This window comes from Apus apus, chromosome 2, assembly GCF_020740795.1.
Source record: "Apus apus isolate bApuApu2 chromosome 2, bApuApu2.pri.cur, whole genome shotgun sequence".
Classification (NCBI taxonomy): Eukaryota; Metazoa; Chordata; class Aves; order Apodiformes; family Apodidae; genus Apus; species Apus apus.
Genome location: NC_067283.1, coordinates 89,762,352 through 89,775,792, shown reverse-complemented (window position 1 = coordinate 89,775,792; position 13,441 = coordinate 89,762,352). Strand labels below are relative to the sequence as shown.

General features: G+C 39.5%; 1 protein-coding gene across 19 annotated transcripts in view; it reads right to left on the bottom strand.

The window, feature by feature from the left end:
* The window catches only part of LOC127381903 (poly(rC)-binding protein 3-like), a 504,833-nt gene that overhangs the window by 388,694 nt on the left and 102,698 nt on the right, over positions 1-13,441 (bottom strand). For all 19 annotated transcript variants that reach the window (XM_051612868.1, XM_051612869.1, XM_051612866.1 and 16 more), the window contains exon 2: positions 11,539-11,678. The gene's annotated coding sequence lies outside the window, so the exon portion shown is untranslated. The remainder of the gene's footprint in view (positions 1-11,538; positions 11,679-13,441) is intronic.

Below are 13,441 nucleotides of genomic sequence, written 5' to 3'. Positions count from 1 at the left end.
CCGTTAATTTTGGGTGCATGTACCAAAGAACTCAAGTGTCTACCCAACCCTGGCCCACACATAGCATGAGCTCATCCAAGGGCTTTGGACTGTCTCAGCTACATTTGCTTTGTTATCTCTCCCCTCTGTCTCCGAGCAGCTCTGATCAGACACTGTCTGCAAATGAATCACAGAATCATAGAGTGGTTTAGGTAGGAAGGGACCTTAAAGATCATTTAGTACCAGCCTCCCTGCTATGAACACCTCACACTAGACTGGGTTGCACAAGGCCTCAAGAAACCTGCCTCCTTTTTCCCCAGAAAAGCAAAAACTGTTTCCTCAGTTTCTACTGCCCTCCAGCAATGCAGAAGCATTAATGTTCCTTGGTTTGAGTACCAGTCACTCTGGGTGAGGAACTTTTTTTTTTTTTTCTATTTTTGGGCAGGGGGGCAGGGGGAAAGCTAGCTACATTTTTAAATATGAGTAGGCTCTTTAACTCTTGTGATCATCACAGACCACCAGTATGTGTGTTGGAGAAGTCACTTTTTGATAGCCTTGTAATAGCTTTAAGTATATTTCCCAATACACTGCTTACAAGGCTTGCAGACAACTGTGAAGCATTTCCAAATAGGCTGCTACAAATAATTTGGAATAACTGTCATTCAGCAAGCCTTTACAGACATTGTTGCCTCCTTAGAAAAGAGGCTGCCTGAGAATGTTAAATCGATACAAGCCCAAGCTGATCCTCAGCTTCAGCGCAAGATTGAAAATGAGCCTTCAAGCATTTTCAACACTTTTGTACTTCCTTCAAGGTCTGTGTAGCACTGACCAACCTTAAAAGTTTTGAGCTACTCTAGGTCCTCAATGATATTACTTGAACATTAGTTAACAGGTCAGATTGCAGAAAGTGTTATTCAACTGAAACCTTTAACAAGCAGGTTTTACACTGTCTGAGGTCCTCTGTCTGCCTTCCTATTCCTTGGCAGCAGCCAAAAAGTCCCACTGCTCTGTCTGACATCTAACAACTCAAAGTAGCTGAAAAAAGAGCATCATAGTCTGAGAGACTCCTGCTTTGCCAACAATGGACTTCTGCCTTTGAGTCTTGGAGACAATTCAAAAATACATGGGTTTTGCAAAATTATGTGCAGAATAAGCTCTCCAAGTCTATTATTCCAGAAACATACAGAAAATAAGTCCATTTTGTACAAGCATATCTACAGCAGGTCTTAGTGTTTCTCTTCATAATGTGATAAAGTACAGCAAGAAGCAGTACTATTATATTCCAGCATGTTCCTGTTATATGCACAAGGACATGCACTCAGACAGTAACAGCTATTGCTACTATAAACCAGGAGCTAATGTGACAGTTGGAAGGAGTAGGATTATTCTGATTAAATGCAAAGATTCTCATAAACGCAAGCCACCTCAGGCTCCCATGATGCTCAGAGATTTAGGGTGTGATTCCTTTCATCCTAAGTTTGATGCCTAAAATAGGTCAGATTTATCTCACCCTAGCTCTGCCTATTTCTCTCCATTGACTACGCAGACAGCCCAAGGTGACTAATTCAGACACAGATATACAAAGCTGAGGGAGATTCATCTTACTCTAGATGCCTACAAGCTACCAAAAGCTCTCTCTCTGTAGGAGAGCCTAATATATATTATATATATCAGGAAACACATTTACATAAGGATGCATCAATCCTGTAGAAATTGGTGGAAAAATAATTTGAAATACTGAATGATCATAGTTTTTACACATCCTAAAACAAACAACAGAATAAAGAAATTGAGAAAATAGACAGAGCACCCAATCAAAATAGCAAAACAACAAGAAAACCTACCTCCTCATTGAAAAGACACATTTCAAAGGTCGTAGTTTGTTAATTTCACAAAAATAAAGCCTGAGAAAGTTTCATAGGGAACACAAAGACAAAACCATTTAAGCTAAAGGACAATATTGGCAGTAAACCAAACACAAACTGGCTTTGAACTTGCCTCAGTTAAAAATTAGAAGGCTTCCAATATTCACAGGAGCTCAGCTGGGGAACAACAAACCTATAACAGGGGAAAGAGCCCTGCTAAATTGAAGATGGAGTACAACAACCTTCCCAAAGGGATTTACAGACTACAGCAGCTGGGATGGCAAGAGGAAAGACAGGAGACTTAGGAGATCCCTTCCAGTCCTGTGCTCCTAATTTAAGTTTTATTTAACAGCAGAGGTCACACTGATCAAAGAGCAAATAGCACCAGCGTTCATGTAATTTAAGATACGACTTCAAATCTCAGCTCTTCTTCCCCCATCTCACCCAATTCTCAGCTCCCTCTGCCTTTATCTGACCCTAAGCCACTGGTGCCAGACAGACTAAGCAGCCCTCTTGTTTTCTATCAGTAAGTCACCTTCACTCTGACACTGCATATAAAAAAAAAAAAAAAAAAAAAAAAAAGACATCTTCCAATCTTTCTTCCTTCATTACTACAGAGAGGATATTAAACAGCTACACAACAAAAAATAATTTGAATTCACCCAACAGCACCCTTATTTATGCACTATACAAAATTGCATTTCAAAGCTGAAGAATAACAGAAATAAATTATTCTAGTAAAACACTTCCTTGAAGAAACCAAAGATTATTTTATATTTCTATTATAACTAACTACAAGAGACAATGAAGGAACTATATCTTACTTCCACTTACCAAGCAGGTTTATCACACCAGAATAATTTTATTTTCTCAGTCAATCACAGCTCCACAGCAAGATGAACTCTAGTACTGGCTGGCAGGTACCAGGCAAGAACTAGCTATAATGAGAAGACAGCTTTCACCTGCACCTTGCAGGAAGGCTCTGCTCCTCTTTGGGAGCATGATTAATTATCAAAATGAAGAAAGCAAAACAGTAGCACCTGTGGAGTTGGCACTGACGCTCAGAAAACTGGATCTCTAAAGACATTTTCTAGGGAAGCCTCTAAGCACTTGATGAGAGTATATGTTATCTGAGTAAAACAAAATGCATATTAAAAAAATGCAATGTCTGCACTGAGTTGAGAACTACCTTAAGGGAAATACTTACAGAACTGTTACAGGATTAAAAAAAAAAAAAAAAAAAAAGGATAAACATGTTTTAAAAACAAAACTCAGTCCAGCTCCTGTCTCTGAAGAACAGACAGCACCCAGAAGCGTGCCTCATTCTCAAATGTAATGCGACGAGCTCAGGAGAGAAGTGCCATGCCCCTGCCTCCTTTTGCTCTCCTCATTGCACAATTTTACACAACATTGAGGGGGGAGGAGGCAGGGACTTGAGGCACCTGTGGCTGCAGGAAACCTGCATGTTAGGGAGATGCATCTGCAAGAGTTGCTGGTAAGAGCAGTTAGAAGATGTCCTTGATGCAAAGTGCAGTAAGTAGCTCAATGAGGCTTGATAGGGTAGAGAGGAGTGTGATAGATCCAGGGAAAGGTGGGCTGCTCCTGATGGGCATAGGAGATTTTTCTGTAGTGTGTGATTTAAGGTGACGGATACCACAAGGTGATGTGTTTGTGCCGTGCATCAAAAGGTGTTTGGAAGTCCTTTTTCAGCCTGATTAAAGAAAAATGTCTTTGGGCAATTACTGAGGGAAAGTAATTGTTATTCAATGAAGTACAAAGTGGTTTAGGACAGCAGTCGTATTCTGTAACAGTTTTTGGTCAACCCACATTGGTTTCAACAACCAAAGTCACATTTTTTCAGTTAAACTCTATAATGGAAAAAACTACTGCTGTTCAATCCCAGTTGTAGGTGGTGTCTGGACCTAGCTTTCCTGGGAGAAGGTGATGGAGGACAGTTCACATTAGTTGTTATTGCAAGGGGAGCAATATTAGCATAACTAACCTTTCCTGTAATTGAGTCGTAAGAAACTCATGGGGGCAAATCACAGAACCTAAGCAACTTATTGAAAAAGTAAAGAAAAATAGGAGGCAAAATTAATTGGCTGTGTTTGATCCCCTCACAACTTGAAGCCAGTCCAGAACTCAGTGAAGTACTGCACTGACATCAGTAGAACCCCATTATGAAAAAAGAACAGGACTTTATAAATGGGAAAAGACAAGTAAAGCATCCCTTTCAAAATGCTGTTGACTATGGTGGAAGGGCATATATTGACTATAGAAGTTCTTTCTGAACAAATATTTTTTCCAAAAATACACTGTTTAACATCTTCTCAGATGCGAAAACAAATCATTGCTGCTCTTAGCCAAGCTCTTCCCCACTAATTGCAATACAGCTGCTATTAGCCAATTCCCCTGGCCTCTCTGGCTTCCACAGTGATTTGAAATCCTGATAATGTTTTTAATTTTGTTTCTTCTGAAGACAGAGGCAAAAGCATTTCCTTTCCAACAGCATGACACAGGCTACAGACAGTCTGACGCCAGAGCTTTCTGCAGATCAATATATTTAATGCATTTGAAGTCAGTAAAATCTCCCAGGCTAGTCCAGGATTGCCTGAGGAAAAAGAAAGCCAAAAGGCTAGAGAGCTGTGTGGGTATAGATTTAATATTCAATTTGCTTACTTAAGAATCTCTCAGATTTAACAGAAACCCACTTAAATTAACCTGGATTGTAAGTCAGAGTATTTTTCTCAAAAATTTTGTTGAGTATGAAAGAATAGTTAATGTAATATGTGGAGCCAGATAAGCTCAAACCCAGGCTGGTAGGAGGTATGTTTATATGCAAAAAGACAAAACAGTGAATAAATCCCAAAATTGTGGCAACAAAAATGTTAGCAATCTCATAATATTAGATATCTTTCTCCCCATCTCCCAGATTCATTTTGTTTGCTTCAAAACTCCTCCAACCACTCTGGCCTTTCCCATGGGCTTTCCTCATTTATATAAGATATCTCTCATTTCAACCTTCAATCTTTATTGCTCCAAAGCATCCTGCGCACTGATGAAGCTTTACCACTTCTTAAATACAAAAGCCAGAGCTGGTCACATAAATGAAGATGCCAGTCATTCTCTTATGAAATCCATCAAAATTGTCCTTCCATTCAGCCTCAAAAATTCCCCAGGGATTCCCATTCACTCTACCTTATGCCTCCCTCCTGCTCCACAGAACTGTATATCAAGAAAAAAGGAATAAGTCTCACTAAAAAGGCTGCCATATTTTTCAGTCTTATTTAATATCCATCAAAAAACATTATTTTGTGTTTGGTTAGCTTGTAAAACTCTGTAATACCACACAGCAATTGCTACCTTTCTCTCAATCTTTAAAAGCTGCTAAATAATGATACCCCAAGTTTGCTATCTGTTGCGTAAAAGAGAAGCTTTTTTTTTTTTTTTCCCCCTTACAATTGGAAGAGCAATGTAATAACCTTCAGTTCTATGTAGAGCCTTGGGCTGCCAGAAACAGTGAATAACATAACATCTTCCACCTTAACACAGTATTAGTTATGATGCTCAAATACACATTGGTTTAAGTGCAAATATTAATTATTTCATGCTAATATTTCAGCAAGAATAAATGCAATTATTTCATCAAAGCAGATATAGTGGGATGTAAGCAAGGAGAGGTAGCTGGTACTGGTTTCGGGGAAATAAATTTGCTATCTCAAACATTTTTTCTTGTATGGATTAGGTGGTTAGAAATAGAAATGTTGCCTTTCTGTTACATCAAAAGGTCTGGCTATGAAGTTCCAGACAACTAGTGCTGCTTTCTTGAATACTAACAGTCCAGATTACCCAATAATATTTGAAAAGTGTTTATAATAATTTTATAGGGTTTTAATAGAAAATCTGGAAAGTGAGTGTCAGGGTATATCACACAATCATTAAAATAGTATCACTTATTTCTCTAAGTGCATCCCATTCTGCTACAATTGTTCATCCTACAAGGATGTAGGGTCCCCTGGTAGTAAACATAGGTTCCTTGGTAGTAAACATGTAAGAGGAATAAGTGAACTGCACAATCTGTGTTCAGTGCAACAGAGCAGGAGAAAATTAAAGGCACCGCTTCAGTGTCTGGGTTTTGTGTAACACTGTCTTGTGTTTGAAATGGCAGAAATCAACTGCAGTCACTGCTTCAGCCAGAAACTTTATGTGATGCCAAACAAAGTTCTTAAAGAATTAGTGATCAAACAAGTGATAATCCCCTCTCAGAAACACTGTCCTCATGCGGGTTGTGGGGCTGTTGATTACTTGAGGTTCTTGTGATGGGCAAGTTCAGCCTGAAAGCAAGTTAGCAATACAAATTTGCACATGCATTCACATCACCATGCTAGCTCTCCTCTGCATAAACTGCTCACTGAACTGACTCTTCCTAGCTGCTTGCTCCCACTATTCAGCTATGCGTAATAGAATATCTGCATTTTAAAAAACAAGCACCATTTCCCTTATGTCTGTTGTTCCTTGTGATCTACCAAAAGCAGGTTTTGCCCATGCTTTCTGAAGAAACAGCTGTAATGTCATGTAAGAACTGCATGCTAAAAAGGCAAAAAGATGTACTATGAAATATAAAAAATTACCTTTTCTATCTCAACAGGACTCCCCTCTGAGCAGCTAAACTTCTTTTTCAACTTGCACTTTCAGGGATCTCAACTGTAATTTTTGTATCTTACACTAGGGACCTCAAACTTTGAACATGAGTTCCAAGTCCATGAAAATGTTTATTCTATCTCTTCAGTTTAAATATGGCATATGTAACTCTGTAGCATCCAGATAGTCCAACCAATGCTGAATTAGACAGAAAACAGAAAAAATTCTCTGCCTGCAAATCTTCCTCTTTGTGTCAGTGTTGTAGGTAAAACCTCCAATATAGTCCATTGCCTCATGGACCAGGGGTCCATTTTCTCTCTGCTGTATATTGGAACAGCTCAGCCAGCTGACTTCAAATAGCTTGTGCTATTTCACCCCAGCAAAGAGTTTGCCCCAAGGGTTCTGCTAACACTTTTGATCATAAACACTAAAAGGGCAGTAATCCTCAAGCTCAAATGAATTAACACGCTAGGTTTCTATGGCTCAGAAGAAGCAAAAGCTGTTCAGCCTACTGTAACAAGAAGGAATTTGTCTAACAAATGAAGAAACCAACTAACCAGACTGTTGTCAAAATAAGCATACATATGACAGTTCCAAAATACAAATTATTCATTCCTAAGATCAGACAAGGCTAAATATTATGGATGATAGGACACAGGAAGGCTTCTGGAAGCTTCTCATGAGCAAGGCAAATGCTTCACTCTTTAAACTCTGACTTTCCCAGGGAAACCCACTGAAATCACTGAAACTATTTGCCTCATTATGAGGGGACCTACACCTGTGCTTCCCAGTGCAAGATTAGAAATAGAGCCAACCCCAACCCATCCCAAAGAGTACCTGATGCTACACTTATTTTTTGTACCCATAAAATGAGCTACACCGAGAGACTTTCAACAATACCAAGAGGTGAATAAGAGGTTACAACACTATACTACTGTACGCCTGGACTTGTTACACAATTATTATTCTGAAGGAGTGGTAAAGAGCAACCGTTACTTAGGTTAGTCAGACCTTAAGAAAGCTCTTAGGAAATTTTGAGGGACCTCTGATGCAAATGGGGACTGCAATGGCAGGAAAAATACCAGGCTGCCAACTAAAGGTCTGGTGATCAAGTAGAGTACCTGGAACGTCTCATGCAGATTGCTAGATTTTACTGTCACTCAAGAAAAAATCATGTTTCATGTGAACAAATCCTTCCCTAAAACAAACACACATTTGCTCAAAGAGCAGCAAGATCACCAACCAAAAATATTAAGAAAGGCACTGCTGGAGTTATGACCTCTTGCAACTTCCTGGAACAACATGTTCTTGTTGATTACCTATCTTAATACACTGTGCTAGGAAAACAAAACAAAACAAAAGAGAGAGAGAAGGACAGAGAGAAAGAAAACAGCTGAAGAACCCCAGTAGCTGAAAAATATTAGGGCAGCAAAAAACTTGCCTAAAAGACAAAGAGACATACTACAGTAAGACAAAACAGAAGTCCTTTTCTACACAACTGTTTCCCAAGAAAACTCACTTTTATGCTCTTTTATTCTGCTACAATTCTGTAAAGTTCTCTTCTTCTCAGAAGTTTCTACTATGATTTTTGCAGTGGATTAAAACGAAATGGCCCAAGTATTTTCAGTGAGACAAAAAACAAGAAGAAATACAGTAAGAATGGAGAATGTAAATTACATTACCTTCAACAGAGCATAATAAAACAGTATTAAACATTTCTGTGGAGTGTCAATAATGCATCTATAAACCATATTTAGACAATGCAACATATTTTTTTCACTCAGTTCGACAGATCTAGGTGTTAACATGGGTGTGAATTCAAACTTCCCACCAGAAATAAAACCCAAGCTATTTCATCCTCCAATAGTCTGGAAAAGAACAGCAATTGTCATGTGAAATTATCTTAAGAGGAGAATCATAGTACCATACGTTGGTAGAAGTAGAAATGTTACTTCTTTAGGTGGGTTTTTGGTCAAGAGGAAGTTTGGACACATACAAATTTACATTTTGGAATATGAAAACTAATGTGAGAAAATGCTCATTCAATGGCTGCTGGAGCTTATTTCTTACTTAGTCTTCTTCAAGTACATATGATCACCTCCACCTCAGCAACAAGGTGCTAATCTCAAATGCAGGAGGCCCTGTGACCCGAAACGACATCCAAGCCTCCAGCTCTCAGATCTGCTCAGCCTTTACCTAAGACACCGGAAAATTTGCACTTCTTGGAACATACCCCTGTTTTCTAGGGGACAGCTGGAAGAGGAAGTATCCTGTCTGACAGAAGCATAGAGCTGGAGCACTCACTTGGGCATGAGGGATCTGATTTCCAGGCTCTCGCCACCTGCAGACAGCATAGACATGCACTTTCCATAGAACTAGAAGGTGGTTTGGAAAACACAAGTCAGGAGAGGTCCAATAGTCCCACTGCAGCCCTGCCAGAGTGCAGTAAGTTGCTAATTTCATGCAGCTGGCAGAAAGCTTCAGGAAAGGATAGCACAGCCCAGTGGCTGGACCACTTGGTGAGAAAGGCAAGAGCCCATGGTATCACACAAGCAATGAGTTCCCAGATATATGGTGGGTTGCAAGCACAGCCACAAAGCCTGATGAGTCCTTTTAAAAAACCCTGCTATGGGGACCTACCTCTGGAGAAGAGCCTGGACTGCAGCCTGTAGGCACGGGGCTCTACTCAGCCTTCCCTGGGGGCTATTTCAAGGCAGTTTCTGCTGAGTTTGCAGATTTCCACCCATTGTTGGCATGCACTACAGAGGCAGATTGTGTGTCCCAGTGCTCTGTCTTTACTGAGCCTTTCTGGGACTGGCTGCTGAAGACACCTGTTTCAGCCCTAAATATGACAGCAGAGAAGTACAGAAACTACATCCTGCCCTTTATTCTCACATGTAAATAATTTCTGGCACCAGATTGTAAACACTTCACAATACTCCCACCACTTAAAAAGAAGTGCATTACTTAGACAAAATAATAGAAACCACAAATGACTGCAATGACAGGTTTTAAGGTGAAACCTTTAATTATAAATTTAATAATATACCAACTTCTTTTCCCTCTATTAATGTTCATGAAACTTCAATAAGATTTGAGTTTGAGGATATTTTATTTTATATATGGATTGTAAAAACAATAAATGCAGAAAAGGGTTGAAGAATTAAAATAATATTAGGTGTAACCTTCAACTATGTTGATACCTTTACTGAACAACTTTATTGTTCTTAGTCTACTGGCCCTCACTTCGTGGCATCACTGTGTCAATGCAGATCAAGCAAAACTCCATTGCACAGATATTATATAAAATAAAGTTGAACTAATGGGGCAATAAGTGGTGTTTCAGATAGTACACTAGTGTATTAAAACAAGAGAGTGTGTTTACATTGTTGAAGAAGTCGTGTTATTCATGAAGTATGGACAAACATATGCCCACAGACTCTATGTGCTCCACTGCTTTTTCCACAAGGAGCCGAGAAGCTGCTGCTAGAGCAGAAAAGTGAACTCCTCAGACCCTGAACACATTTTCTCGTGGATCCTGGAGTCCAGCAACAGAGAACAGGGCTATTGTTGCTGTTGCCACCTGGTTCAGAGTTGTCAAGAGAATAACCTGATTTCTATAAAAATTCAGTGCACCAGCATAATCTTTCAGCACACTCAGAGTAGTACTTACTGAAAACAACAAAAAAGCCAACAAAACAAAATGCAAAAATACCAACATTCCTCTTCTTTTAACTGGAGAGTAAGGCAAAGTTCAGACAGCCTTCATGTTTTCACAGTCCCCTCAAAGAGCATGCAGTGGGAAAAAGCTTACTTTCATCAAAGTTGAAACACATCTAGTATGTAAAGAACAACAGCCTAATATTACACTAAACACATCATCCAGCAGCAACTGTAAAAGCACTATTATGCTGCTAGATATTGCCTTGCATATCAGAGACCTGTTGGCAGCAAAGTACCTGTCCTCTGGAGCACCCTTCATTTTGTCATATTGTGTTGTGGGCTCTGGCAATTTGCCTTAAGGTTCCTAGCTGGGGTGGGCTGTCACACAGTTAAGCCATAATTCAGCTGCTCTACATTTTCCTTTCAAAACAGTGTCCACTGGGCCTGGGTTGCAGGGAATATAGGTTTGCTGTACCCCTTCAGCTCATGCGTTTTGCTCCAGCACAGAAGACTGAAGCAGATGGGGCGATGCCAGTGTTTTGAGCACAGAAATGGGCAGACCAAATACAGTGAGGAAACACATGCTCAGAGGGACTTTCAGCCATCCCGATGGAGGAGGACAACATTTTCATCATGTCTTGTCAAGGTATCAGAGGTCTCCCGGGTCATCTTCAGGTTTTGTTCGGCTTTTCTACCATGTCACTAATCTGCTTTGAGTTAGATCACCTTTTTGAAAAACAAGTTATCCTCTGTACATGGGACCCTTGAATCTGTTGCATTGGCTTTTTGGTACTTAACAGACCTTTTAGCTCACTGCCTTGAACCAGTAGAAACGCTCCTAGCTCTGCTGCAGTCTCTGCCTTGACCACTTTTGGAACAAACAAACCCAGAAAGAAAAGACGATCATACAGTTAGGTTCTGGCTATCACATAAGACACATTTGCCTCTCAGCTAGGTAATTTTTTCCATTGTGTTTTGTAAGCAAGAAAAAATTGCCTAGGGAAAGTGGGGAACACAGGCCCAGATCTGTAGGAGCCTAAGTATGGTCAGCACAGGGAAAATTAGTTTTCTTCGGGACTCATTTGGTAATAGATATTTATGTTTCATCCACTTGACTTGAAAAGGGTCTTAACAGAACCACACATACTAAAAAAAACCATGACACAGAACTGTCTATTTTATTAAGTGCATGTTCAAGGCTTAAAATGAAAATATAGGTGTCTGTCTCGCTACTTCTGGACAAATGCAGGGCACTAGTGCCAGAGACCTGGAAACAGGAGTAAATTTTATCAGCTTTGTCTCAAAAATTACTGGAGAGGAAACTCCTGAGGCAGGATTGCTTGCTGTGTACCTGACAATTCATGACTGAGATGCTGGGACATTTACTTACCCTGCCAGCAAGATGATCTGTGGGTCTTTGGAGTTTTTTTCTGTCTTCCCTTACTCTAGTCCACTCATGCATGAAATCCCTTAGAGAGTAGGGACAGCCAAAGGAAATTACGTTTCTTGCTCTGGGTATAAGATGGTTTCCTGTGACAGAGAGAACATAGAGAGCGAATGTGACATATGAAGACACTGTAACAATAATTTCCAGTCACACTATAATTCAAGTAGTTCCTGCCTCCTGCCTTCAACAGTAGCCAAGATTAAAGAATAAAAATCCCAAGAGACAGATTCCAAATAAGCAGACTGGGGGGATCATTGCTTATTAAGTGCCAGAATACACACCTATAGACTTCTCCTCTTTAGGGATGAGCTGGTCAGATCTAAATAGATTTCAGAATGGTGACTGTGCACTTCTCTTTCTTTTCCTCCCTATACCACCAAGGAAGCTATGGGAGACCACTCTAAAGTCAAGTATGAGAATAATCTACAGCACTTTTCTGCTTCATTTCCTTCAGAAAATCGATGCAGAGAAACAGAAGAGAAGAATTTGGAACATAAACACAAATTGCATCCTCTGCAACCACTATGCTGCCATGGGTCAAGTGGAGAAAAACATACATGCGAACCCCCAAACATTTAAGAACCTTATTAAAAGCAGAAGCTGCCAAATGTCTCACTTTGAAGACTTAAGAGCACTACTGAATAATTTTTCTGAATTGTCAACTGAATAGCCAAGAGACTGGAATAATTCAGAAACAAAAACTAAAAAAACAGCTAAGAATGGGCAATTATTTTCATTGTCTCACAACACTGAAAATAGGAAGGTCTTTCACTAGGGGTAACTTTGAAAGTGAAATTACAGACTTCTCTTTATAAATTTTTCTATTAAAGGTCATGGGTATCAAAATCTATTGTCTCACTTTAGATCAGTTATAAAGCTACTATAAATAAAGTCCCCTGTATGGCACCTTGTCATTGATTCTCACTTCAGTGTAATCAGCACTGCAGACAAAGGAAATTCTTAAAATAAACAACAGCATTCTCTACTCACTACACTTAAATGGTATCAGGAGTTCTGTACTTTTATTTTAAGATGTTCATTCATTGTACTTGCTTATTGACAAAATAATTTTACTACTGTTTGGATAAATACAACTGCTATATCAAAAATACAGTGTAACTATGGCAACAGTAAATGATAGTTTTAAACTCTCTTTACTACTATGCAAATTAAGTAGTTTTGTTTCTTAATAATAATAATATTATAATTTCCAAGCAGCAGTGTTAGTATTTACTGTGCTTAGAACTAGTCCAATGTTTTCTGTGACAACTGTAAATACATCAGCGTATCTTTCTTGGATAAAACCAGATCATATTAATAGAAAATATAGTGCCTCACTATGACTGTTCCAAAGTACTGGCTAAAAAAATAATTAAAAAATCCAAGAAAAAGAAATGTTTTTATATCCTTCAGATTACTCTGCTTTATCTTGCTGAAAAAGATTTGATGATGTGTAGATGGAAGGGTGGGAAGTAAGAAGGATGACCTGAAAAATCTAAACTCAACATTTGCAATGCTTGTTTTGATTGCTCAAGCTGAAATTTGTCTGCTGGAAACCAAGAGAGCAAAGGAGGTCAGAAAATCAAGCTGCTTGCTGAGAACAGCCTTCCCAGTGCACAGGGACTTCCCAGTTCACCATGTGGAAAGTCATGCAGGCACATCAGAAGGGCAGTGGGGACAGACAGAGGATAAAGAGGCTGGGAAGGTTACTTGGGAGCAGTGTAGAAGTTCCTTGCTCTGGCATGCTTGGTTGAAATTAGGGAAGCCAGACCTCAGCTGGACAGGAATCTGCTAAAGGACATGAGAAATACTGAGATGACCTTCCAGGGATACACTGACAAGAAAA